Source organism: Pan paniscus, chromosome 6, assembly GCF_029289425.2.
Source record: "Pan paniscus chromosome 6, NHGRI_mPanPan1-v2.0_pri, whole genome shotgun sequence".
Lineage (NCBI taxonomy): Eukaryota > Metazoa > Chordata > Mammalia > Primates > Hominidae > Pan > Pan paniscus.
The window spans coordinates 146,403,278-146,416,282 of NC_073255.2; the positions used below are offsets into that span (position 1 = coordinate 146,403,278).

A 13,005-nucleotide genomic window follows, 5' to 3' on the forward strand; every position below is an offset into this window, starting at 1 on the left:
ATGTCCCAGGTGGCCACTAATAAAAGGAGAATGGGAGAAATATAGAACAGATCTCATTCCAACCAACAGTTTGGAGATATGCCCAGATGCTTGGAAGCCTGTAGCAGTGCCACCAAGCACAACCAAGGCTAGATCAGCTCAACCTGTGGGCAAGAATTAATTTCCTGATTTGTATGCCACAGAGATCTTGTAATTGTCTCTTAAGTAGTGAAAACTAATGTGCATGTTAATATACTGCATTATACTTATTCTACGTGTTTACTTTTATGTGTCAATCATTAATTCATCCAGTCATACTGCAAAGTAACATTTTTTTTCATTTTCCATCTTTGTGACACCATTAAATAAAGCCAGTGGTAAGTACCTAGAATGAGGTGTGATATAGTAACAGAAAAAATCAAAAGCCAAAAGCCAAAGGGACAGAGTGAATATTTAAAAAATTCAAAATATGAACAAGTATATGCATAGAGTATTACTATAAGGTCTCTTTGACAATCACAAAACCAACTTTTTGGCAGCATTAAACTTTGATAAGATTTTATTCTCTATTGTCACAAAAGTCATTGGTAAAGAGTAGCCAGGTGTACATAAATTGCTAGAAATTTTTAACAAGTTTTATTAAGGATTAAAAAAAAATAATCCCTATTACACAGAAAGCCCTAATTAATTACTTAGCATCCTTTATTTCTGATCTTTTCTTCAGTTATCAAGCTATCATTTGAATTATGGTGCAGTTCTCATTTCTTCCCTACAAAGATATAAAGTGAGTGTGCTAATGATTATTAAAGCACACTATATTTAGAAAGCTGTCATGTCCTGGTGAGACAGAGAGAGCACTAGAAATTGAATAATACCTGTGAAATCTGGAAAGATGGTGTAAATATAATTCACATCAATTATTACAGGCTTTGCAAGTGTACAAAAGTAAAGAAAAAGAAAATAAATAAAACATAAACCCAGGGTTTTAATTCTGAATAATAGAAAGGTTTTGATGTCATTACCATAAATTGGGCAGTCAGAAAGAGGGGAGCTCATTTGGAAAGAAAGATGATATTTTCAATATTCAGGTTAGTGGTTCCAAATACATTTGATTGTTCACTTTGTATTATTTATTAAGTAGAAATACTCAGTTTAATTATAACCACTATTTCCAATCTAACTGGCACCTGTATACAGAGAAGTTATGGCATGAATTAGTTTAATTCCTTTCTCCACCCAAACTCCTAATTTGATATATTAGACATTAATAATAATTTGAAAGATGAAGAGACAAAAGAGGAGGAAAAGGAGGAAGAAGAAAAAAGAATTGCCCCCTAGATTAGTTGCCTATGTGCCAAGCATTGCGTTACATATATTATGAATATTATTACAATTTAGAAATTATCATATTTCCTTGTGTGCTTGTTCATTTTTCTATATTTTATTGATGAGTACACTGAGGGCAAAAAAGGTTGATGATTAGCCTTTTATGTAACAAAATTGGAAAATATTAGCTGTGAGATAAATCCCACATTGCCTCACCTGTGATTCTTCTCTGTTAGAAATCAGTCATAAGTGTAACAAAGGAAAGTTGTTCTTTCTGGCCAGAGATATAACCAAATGTCCCTTTGCTTCCCAAGAAATTGTGTATGTACATCAGCTGGATGTGGTGGCTCACCTCTGTAATCCCAGCACTTTGGGAGGCTAAGGCAGGCGGGTCGCTTGAGGCCAGGAGTTCTAGACCAGCCTGGCCAATGTGGTGAAACCCTGTCTCTACAGAAAATACAAAAATTAGCTGGGTGTGTGGTGGTGCATGCCTGTAATCCCAGCTACTTGAGTGACTGAGGCAGAAGAATTGCTTGAACCCAAGTGGTGGAGGTTGCAGTGAGCCAAGATTGTGCCACTGCACTCCAGCCTGGGAGACAGAGGAAGACTCCATCTCAAATACATAAATAAATAAATAAATAAATAAATGTTGTATGTGTATATTAAATATCAATTCAGCTATGTTATAAGAATGGGATTACCCTAAGGAAAAAAAAGTCTTTTCAGTGGAATTTTAATGCAAATTGAATTTGATTTCAAATCATTACACATGGATTGTTTTATACCACCGCATATTTTAACTCATGATTTATGAGAAATTATGATCAGACATAAAGCAATTTTTGAGCATTTTGTAATATGGAAAAAAGTTGAGAAACCAATACCTATTACAAATTGCTATCTCATACCAAAAATATTTACAAGTGGATTTTTGATGTCCTCTCGAAATATTTTTTTCTCTCAAATATAAAATATACTGTGAATTCTGTGAGCTTAGAGAGTTCTAGAAACTGCTAGCATTTGAAGAAAAAGTTAAAGATCTATTCCTGTCCTCTTCAATTATGGGTTTATCAAAAATGAACATATTTCTTTCTGCTCTGAGAATCAAATACATTTTTCTCTTCTCCAGGTTTGTGTTCTCCTTACCCTACTCTCAAGGATCCCTGCATTAATTAGCCACAATTACTGATAGGATTCTGTGAATGTCACAAGCATGATGGCATGAAGAACTTCTGATAACTGTGTAACCCCATTTACAACTGAGATTAAATAATGTGTTCAATGTTACACAATTAATTATTGCCAGAGATAGGAAAGACCTCATCCTGATACTCTTACCTCCAACCTAATGTGATTTCTACCACACTGATGGTATTTATGCCATGGGAGAATAGTGGATATAATTACCAACCTGTTAGAGAGTGATCAACATTCCTCCTATTCTTCCCCAGTTGCTGATAGCTGGGCAGAGTAATTTCCTTTTTATTCTTTTCCTCCAGCTACTAGGATTTCAAAGAAGAAAATAGGAGTATCCTCAAGTAAATTTAAAGTATCCAGAGAGAAAGGAACTTTTTAACTTGGTTTCTAAATATTGTGTCTCCCCCCAACCCCCGCCCCACATAATTCTTATGTCCCTATAAGTAGAAGCAGAGAGTTTTAAATGTGCAAATATATCAAATGATTCTACAGGGCACAATGGTGGAAATGTGTCAATTTTCAGATGAAGATGGCAATCTGAGAAGAATAAGACAAATTACCACAACATGTATTTTAGAGTCTATAAAGATATACTTTAAATTCAAGTTGTAGGTACAAGAGATAATAAATAAAACAAATAACTTGTGGGTGATGGGCAACCAGGCCTGATGTTACCCATTAGATATTCAGTAAAAAGTGTGTTAATCCTAAAAGGAGTGGTGATTAGAATGGCAAATTCTAGTGGTAATATACAAGAGAGGATGCTTTAGCTGACATATTTGTCAACTGCCTGTCTCCTAAGCAAGAGACTCCTTGTTGTAAAATGGACATATCAGGCTGTCACAAACTGAAGCCTTCACATTTGCTTCTGCCAGCTCTCCTTTTTGTAAGTCAAGGACCACCAATCAACCTTTAGTTTATGCTTTGGTTTCCTGTATAGATCTACTCTCAGGAAGAGAATGCAAAAATCAGTGATGAAATATCTCATTTCAAATGAGTAAATGAGCATTCTGACTTGTGTAAGGAAGTCTGATTATCTTGGTTAGTGGGATTGGTCTCTGAGAGATTCACGCACTCTGTGTTTTAAAACAATTAGACTGCAGACTCCTCAACATTGATCAGTAGGTCTTGTATCATAAGAAATTCACTAAGGCAATAAAGAGCCCCTGTGAGGCCTCTTGAGAGCCAATCTGTAGGCTTCAGTCCCTGAAGTGACCCACTGATATTGTTCAGTGACTGAAAGAAAAACAATTATGTATGTTTTCACCTTCTATGTTTATTAATTCAATAAATAATTTTTCTGTGCCCACTATGTGCCAAACACATAATTTTGATTTATTTTTAATTCTGTTTAGATGCATCATATTCTGGCATTCTTTTTATTCTGTTTGCATCCTTTCAAATTTTGCATGGTCTGTGTTCTTTCACTGATACAGCAATTGGTTTGATCTGACCCACTGATGATGCCCATACATTTGGGTAGTTATTTGCTTAAAAAGGAATACATTCTGCTTGTATTTTATAATGATAGGATCAATATGCTTTCATTTCTTAAATGTTCATACTTATATTTGTGATTAGACTTACTCTTCAATACATTGTTTTACTGCCAGACTAATGACCTGTAGTGCTAATATTTTTACTGCACTGAAATAAAGAGACAGCATTCATTAAAAAAATTTTATTTTTGAAACAAAGGAAATATTAAAAATGATTGCTTTTCATGATAAAATTTGGAAACTCAAAATAATAACAATGTAATAAAAATCAAAATTATGCTATGCAATTTTGTATTGTGATGGTCATTACATTATCTCTAAATATATCACTTGGCCTTTTACTTTGAAATAAACAATATGGTTAGATATGGAGAAGATGAATCTGACTAGATGGTGTCTACCAGCAAAGACATCCTTTATTGTTTCTGAAATCAGTATTAGAGACTTATAAGATAAGATTGAATAGTAAACTAGTTCTTCACACTCAGCATTCTTCAAAACATTGTACAAATTGTATACCAGAGAGTGAATGGTCTCAGAGAGAAGAGATCTTTCCTAATAGCACCCAGCTGTGTGATAAGAAGTACTTCAATTGAAACTAAGTTAAACATTAAACATGTAATTATTTCTGCTTTGGATTCTTCAATGATATTAATTTTATAAGGATGTTCTTTTATATTTTCTATAGAAACTTTTAGAGGGAAATACTTCAAAACCAAGACATGTATTAATCCTTAATCATAGATGATTTTGTAATTGAAACATTGGTAATCACTCAGAAACCATTGTCTGCAATAATTTGTAGCCCAACTATTTATTTCAAACTTGATAAACCATATAAATAGTGGCAAATGTAAGCCTAATCTTTATTTATTGTACAGAAATAAGATCCTTGATATCTTTGACCCAAATAAAATATATGTAGCTTTCTATAACACTTATTTTTTATTTTTATAATCAATTACTATAATTACATTGTAATGAGTTTAGAACTTAGCTAATTAATCATCAAACCAATTAGTTCATTACTCATTACTCAAACCAATTGTATGTGCCTACTGACAGTAATATCTGAGCTCAGTAGGCACATGATGGCATGATGGCGATTCAAACATCCACCCAGCCTTACCACCAGTTTTCTGCCCTGCTTATTTCACAGACAGTGCAAAATGGCGATTCGAAGTTTTGGCTTCGAAGTGTTAGAAGTTCAGAATACTTGCATTTGTGTTCTGGTGTCATCCACTGACTACTTTTTCTGACCATCCGCAATGTTTTTGTCCTCTTCAGCCTCAGTTTTCTTTTCTGTAAAATGAAGACAGTGATAGTACTGAAACTCACATTATAGCTGTGAGGATGTAATAAGAAGCCTGGGCAATGTAATAATAGATAAAACATAAAAAATAGATAAATAATGGTACACATTAGATGTTTTAATAAATGCAGACTTTTCACCTATTGTTTAGAGTTGTCTTCTGAAAAAAGTTAGATGTTCTATAGACTAAACAAAATAGATAACATCAACACATTGGAATAAAAAATGGAATATAGAAAATAAGAAAATTTCATAATACACCCGAGAAAAAATGGTTACCGTAACTGGGCAATTAATTTGTCTTTAAGTTTCTTGGTTGTTAAAGCAATGCTCTGATTTATTTATTTATTTATTAATTTTTTGAGACAGAGTCTCATTCTGTCACCCAGGCTGGAGTGCAGTGGCAAAATCTTGGCTCACTGCAACTTCTGGCTCCTGGGTTCAAACGATTCTAGTGCCTCAGCTCCCAAGTAGCTGGGAATACAGGCCTGTGCCACCATGCCCAGCTAATTTTTTGATATTTTTAGTAGAGACGGGGTTTCACCATGTTGGCAAGGCTGGTCTCAAACTCCTGACCTCAAGTGATCTGCCTGCCTTGGTGTCCCAAAGTGCTAGGATTACAAGTGTGAGCCACCATGTCTGGCCCTATTTTTTTTTAAGTGAATATATTATAGATAGAGATTTGCAGTCTAGAATAGTCATTTTACAAAGTATTTTTAACATTTTTCATTGAGTTAGCAATATTCTGTAACATGGCCTAATTGCTAAGATAAAACAACAGTAACAACTTGATGTCTGTTGGTATTACAGACAGCAATCAAGCTCATGCATCCTTTAGATGTGTCCTGAACGTGATGACATTTTAGTAGTCTTTTCTGTATGAGGTATTCGGTCATCAATGTGTTTACTTTTTAATTTTTCATGGTGAAAATAGAAAGTCGTTTTTACTGAGTAGTTTATATATGTGGTAGTTGAACTTATAAATATAGTAACTACAGTTTGTATTCCAGAGGCTAAATAAATGTTGATACTACTTCTTTGAGTTTTTAATGAGTGGACTCATTTCAGTGATGGTAGAGTTGAGGACAATAGGTTTGAAGTTTATCGCTTGAATTCTGGTATCACATTCAGTATCTTCTAATTCCACATTAATTTTATATCAAATTTACTTTTTGTTTTTAAAATGAATTCAGTTTAGAATATTGCTTGAATATTTTGACACTTTTTAAGACAACAATTTACTCAGCACCATTCGTTGCCATTTCTCCCCTGATGGTGAATTGAATTTACATAGGCCCAATTCCATTTGACCACTCTCTCTAAATTTAGTGTAATTTTTAGAAGGCCGAGTAGATGTTTTGAACTTCTCCCTGTTCTCATGGAACTTTTCTTCACCTCACTTTCTAGCCTGAGGTTATTTCAGTAGTATTTAGTTTTCTGCATATGACTGTTTCAAACAACTAATAAGTCTTTTAAAAATAGTACCTTTTTGGCAAATTAATATTTGGTTGACATTTTTTAAATCTTCTGTTTCATTTAAAAAGACACAAGTGGCTATCCTGTTGGTTGATCTCATATCTCCAGATATTAAATCATTATGGACCTGGCCTTATAATCCACAAAATACATCCTATGAATGAGTAGGAGATTAAGTGAAAACCATTTAAAATAGATATTGCATTTTTGGGGTCAATTTCTTCTGTGGGGATTTCCTAAGATGTTGTTTAAAATGTATACTCTTCCTAGCATCTCTTTTGAAATCCAAAGTGCTTTCCATGGCCTGTAATACTCCATGTAATCTTATGTTTGACTATCACTCTTAACTTCAGTTTCTCTTTTTCTCTTTCTTTCTATGTGCTTCAATTACACTGACCTCCTTGCTACTCCTCAGACACGCTTCCCGCACAGGGAAGCGTGATTTATCTTCTGGAGGCTTCTCAAATAGTAGCACAGTTTGCTTTAGCATGTCTTCTAGACATCTGCTCAAATGCCACCCTCTCAGAAAGGCCTTCCTTGACTACCTTATTAAAACTGCACTTCTTCTGATTCTACTTTCCCCTACTTTTATATTTTTCTTTATGTCATGTATCACTTGAAATTTCATTATTTATGTATTCATATATCTGTTTATTATTTATCTTGTCCAATAAAATATAACTACCAAGTGGTGTGGACCTGATCTATTTGTAATCTAATGTATTGTCAGGGATTATAAGAGAGTGCTTGGTGGACATCAGATATATATATTAAATTGACAAATGAATTATTGTATTTATATATTCTCCTATGTCTTATCAAGTGTAGAAAAAATTTTGGTGTATTTTAAACCCAGTAAATATCCAGACTATGTGATATATCTCATACTTAAAATGTTACTATTTTTAAAATGAGTACCTCTTTTCAAAAGTTAATGCCATTATAACTAGGTATTTAATAACAGTAATGTTGTTATTCGAAAGGTGGATGTTGGCATAATACCTTTATTATTATCAAAATGTAGGTCTGAAAGGAAATGAAAAACCTCATAGCTTTAGGAAAGGTTTAGACACTCTCAGAATTCAGATGGCCCTTTCCTAAATGAGCTTCCTCTTCTCTTTATTATGTACATGGAATAAATATGTAAAGGTCCATTCTCATCCTCAAAAATGGTTTACTCTCAAATTTAATCATATATCAACTTTTGTCTGCAAAAGGCACTTCTGTTTTCATTCTTTAGCCTCGTTATGTTTTTCTTTTCTTTTCAGGATTGTGTTTTACTCTTATAGCCAATTTCAAAATAGTTGCGAATCTTACACAAATTTTATTTAAATCCCTTGTGCTCCAGCAAGATTAAGCAATGCCTTTCTTGACCATGTATCTGAATATGTATGACATGTGAGTTAATAAAAAGCTAATGAGTAATTTTTTAGTCTAAAATCTGTTTTGCATGATGGATGCCTGTAAAGCTGCCTATGAATCAGATGGCAGCATAATCTTAATATTGGCAAAAGTGAAAAGCAAAGTTATGGTTTTATGCTAATACTATATATTTGATGGCTGCTCAAGGAAATAACTATAGTAAGATTAATCTGAAGAGAGCAGAAGCTAGACCTTTTCAATAAATCATTTTGAATACAAAAATTCTTCCTTTTTATTGGTTAAAAAAGGAGAATCCTTCAAAACTAAGAAAAGAAAAATTTTTATTTTGAATTTTTTTCTGAAACAAAATAATTAGTAGTAGCATAGAAAAGTAGGAATTTGCCTTCTTTAGAAAGTTTTAAATGTATTCTTCGTAGGAAACAGTATGATATAAAATGTTTAATTTTGGTGTATTTATAAATCTAAATGGTTTGATTTAACATGTAATCATTTCTTAAATAAGAGGTAACAGAACACATATGTTAATTTGGGCCTAATATTGATACCACAAAGCAGAAAATATGGCATGTTAATTATTTATTTTTATGCATCCAATTATACAAGCTCTTTTCTGAAAGTGATAGAGTACTGAACAAAAACTTCCTAACTAAAAGAATAAATGCTAAATAGTCTTACACAAAGAGAGACGATACCATAATACCTAGAAATGATCTATAGAGGAAATACAAGAGTCTTGTAGATTTCTATTGGGTATTTCTTAATTGGATATTGGACACATCAAAAATTTTAATGCTGGTGCTTTTATGTTGTGTGATATTGGGCAGTAAGATTAAGAGGTTCAATATTTAACTTCATTATTTTTAGTCTAAAAGTTTTAGAAATCCTTTCATTAAGTTTCTAGCTAGCTTTAGTCCTCTGGGAAAAAGAGTGAAAATACAGTAAATTTCTTATTTAGACCACATATCTTCATCTTTTATACTTCTCCTTTTGGGCCCTTCTTCCTAGGCGTCCCACCCCCTCATTGCAGATCGTACAAATCATTTCAGAACTCCCACAGAGTTCCATTTTCTGCTGGAGAACTAATAGACTAATATTTGTTAAGGTGCTAATAGTAATGCATGACCTGGTCACACATATTTTAAAATATTTTGTTATATGATACTTTGACACAGAGAAATTCAAACAGAATCACTGGAGTTACAGTAAGAGATACCGAGTGCATAGATGTAGATAGTATTAGCAGATTAATAATTTAAACTTTTTGTAGAAAACCACTGTGATAAGCATGCCATTTACAAAATGTTCACAATAATTGAGTGACAATGAGATAAAAACCTGCCTTATATTTTCAAGTGCTTATTTCTGTGAACTTATGTTCCATATGTTCCTTAGCACTTACATCTACAGAAATAAGAAAACAGTATGTAAACTTTAGACATAGAAATGTCACAGGCAATGAGACCTCATATTTACTCCTCATGTATACACTAAAGGTACAAGGAAACAAATGGTAGCTGGTTCACATTCAAGCAGGGAGGTACTATTTTTGTTTATTTTTGAAAAGAATGCTAACTACTCCTGTTGGAGGCCAGCTTTCAATTCTCAAAGGATTTTAAAGTCAGCTAATATTATCCCAGGTTTAATCTCCTCTTGGAAATAGTACAATTTTCTTGGTACAAAATGTGTTTAAATATGTCAAATATGTTTGAGACTTTCACTTAGACATACAATTAATTTTTATCAAAATGTCTACTTTAAATATGTTACATCTATTTTTTAAATTTTGGGAAATTAATATAAAAGATACAAAACCTTCAAATCACCTCCCAACTCCTTAACCAGATATAAACATTGCTAGCATTCAGACTTGTATTTCTGTTGTCACTTATAAAATATTAACAATTTTTCTTTTAAAAATTTAGAATCATGGGCATTTATTCAGGTTTTAAAATTAAAATTAAGCTATTAATATGTTCATGTACTATTAAAAACACTTGAAGTTTGTAACTTTAGTGTCTGAAAAATATGTTAAAGAAATAAACCAAAATATATTTCAATATTTTGTGACTAAGAATGCTATTTTGATTATCTTTTATAAAAATTATCAGGCTGTGCATGGTGGCTCATACCTGTAATCCCAGCACTTTGGGAGGCCGAGGCGAGCGGATCACTTGAGGTCAGGAGTTCCAGACCAGCCTGGCCAACATGGTGAAACCCCAGCTCTACTAAGAAAATACAAAAAGTAGCCAGGCATGTTGGCATGTGTCTGTAATTCCAGCTGCTCAGGAGGCTGAGGCAGGAGAATCACTTGAACCTGGGAGGCAGAGGTTGCAGTGAGCCAAAATTACACTACTGTACTCCAGCCTGGGCGACAGAGGGAAACTCTGTCTCAGAAAAACAAACAAACAAACAAACAAACAAAAAAAACTCTGTTGCCGAAATCTCCAATTCTTTTTTCTAGAATTTATTTGAACTAGTATCTCTGAGTCAAAAAGTTTGTATAGATGGGAACAAAAATGGCCATCTCACCACATTCTTGATATCATTTAGTATGATATTTAAAATGTTTTCCACTTTGCTAGGTGAGATATTTTAATTAGCCTTTATCTGCTTATTTAGAGGTTAAAGGTTTTTATTTTTCTTTTGGGTCATATAAATTTTTTTCTTCTATAAATTATTGTGGAACATATCCTGATATTAGACGGTTCTCCATTTTATTCTGTAATAACCCCAATAATCAAAACTATAAAACTATCTCTTTATGATCATCTTAGTGAACAAAATTCCAGTTCAGTCATTTCAGAGTTTACACAGAGAAACTGCTCTTTCTAAATGATCTTGTTTCAATGAGATTTTATTTCCATTATATTGGAGAGGACTAATAGTTCCTGTGTGGGTACATCAAGATTTAAGGGGCCAGTGTAACAGACATGAATTTTCATTTGCCCTGAAAAATAATAGAAGGCTCTCTCAGTCTTTTGCCAAATGCTTTTCATGTACCTCTAATTGTTGCGTTTCAAAAAAAGTATATGCCATTTATATAGAACCAGGAAGAAATACAGTTTTTATTTTAAAACACTGAAAAAACAAAAAGCTCATCATTTCCCTTAGTACAAAGAACTTTATTGGTCCAGGAAACTCATTATCTATAACTACATATGAAAAATTTCAAAATACATTTGCAGTGGAAGCCAAAAATCTCCACACCTAAGAGCTGCTGATGTAGTAGTAGTTGTTGCTGGATTATTTTTAGTTCTGCTAGCTGAGATCAAGCATTTCCACATTATTTGCATCTGCATCCCCTTTTTGTAATAATTAGCAATTCTGTTTCACAGTCAGCAGGACAGCCAATTTAATGGCATCAACGCTAATTTACAACAAAAGTTAGGTTATTATTCAGAGTGAAGCATTACTGTAAACTCCACTTAGCATAAAGGGTCTTTTAAAAGTCACTTCAGCAAAATTTTAACTAAACTATTTGATGTTTGATATTCTTTTTGTTTGACTGAAATGTTGATGTCATCATTGAGGGATTTATAAAATTTATGAAACCACTTTATAGCTACATTAAGTTTTGTTTATCTGAAAAAGAGTAACAATTTTAAACCAGTGTTTCAGGGCAAGAACATTAAATACTAATAAGAAAAAATATTTTGGTATTGAGATTTTTCTAAGCCACTATGGTAAACAAAGATAGTAGGTAAAGTTAAATTATCGTTAGAAAGCTCTGTACACCAGCCAGACTGTCTAATTTGAGAGAAAGCTTCCTAACGGAATAAGACTATTATTCACCTGATAAGAGCTAAGCCTTGAACACTTAAGAGTAAAAATAAGTGACTTGGAAAAAGTGATTAAAAATATTCAAGGAAAAAAGTTTGAAAAGCTTTGACAGCTATAAACTCCCTTCTTCTGCAAACATGCACACAAATTTTCAGATGAGTTATCAAGTATGGAAGTATCTTGGACTCTGTAGACCCAACTGCAGAATCAAACTCAAACTAAGCCTGTGCATCTATTCAATTAATATTAACATGAATTTATGGAACTCATAGGGAAGATTGACGTGAGGAGTAAATGAATTAGGACATGTAAGATGTTTATAACAGTGCCTGATTACTGTGAGCATTCAGATATATCAGCATTAATAATACATGTTGTCGTCATAAAGAAATATTTTATTATAGGATTGCTAAAATGAGATAAAGTGTCTCATTTCAGGGTTTTTTTATTTCTATTTTTATTTATTTATGTATTTATTTTGAGATGGAGTCTCACTCTGTTTCCCCAGCTGGAGTGCAGTGGCTCCATCTTGGCTTATTGCAACCTCTGCTTCCTGGGTTCAAGTGATTCTCCTGCCTCAGCCTCTGGAGTAGCTGGGACTACAGGCATGTACCATCATGCTCGGCTAATTTTTGTATTTTTAGTAGAGATGGAGTTTCACCATGTTGGCCATGCTGGTCTCGAAGTCGTGACCTCAAGTGATCTGCCCACCTCGGCCTCCCAAAGTGCTGGGATCACAGGCGTGAGCCACTGTACCTGGCCCAAAGCCAACCACTGGTTTTAATTTCAATGTAATTTTTTTGTATTCTCTAGAATTTCTGGAGATATCTCTTATGAGAGAGTGGGAAAGAAGTCTGTGACATTGGCTGGTCTCAGCAGATCAAGATCCTTTGTGCCCTTTCCAGACAAAGCAACTGGTTGCACCAGGGCACCCAGAGTGTTATGAGTTAGATCACTGGCCCTCTTCCATTTTCTTTTTGGCTTAAAATAATTCATGAGGTTAAAGGGGCAATCTGACAAGGAGAACATGGCCAAGATATCTAGCAGTAAGCT

The 13,005-nt window shown here is 33.5% G+C and overlaps 1 long non-coding RNA gene across 1 annotated transcript in view; it reads right to left on the reverse strand.

The window, feature by feature from the left end:
* Positions 1-4,266: 4,266 nt before the first annotated feature.
* LOC117981073 (uncharacterized) overlaps positions 4,267-13,005 on the reverse strand; it is a 211,609-nt gene continuing 202,870 nt past the window's right edge. Inside the window, exon 3 of the long non-coding RNA XR_008625932.1 lies at positions 4,267-5,303. This is a non-coding gene — a long non-coding RNA (uncharacterized LOC117981073). The remainder of the gene's footprint in view (positions 5,304-13,005) is intronic.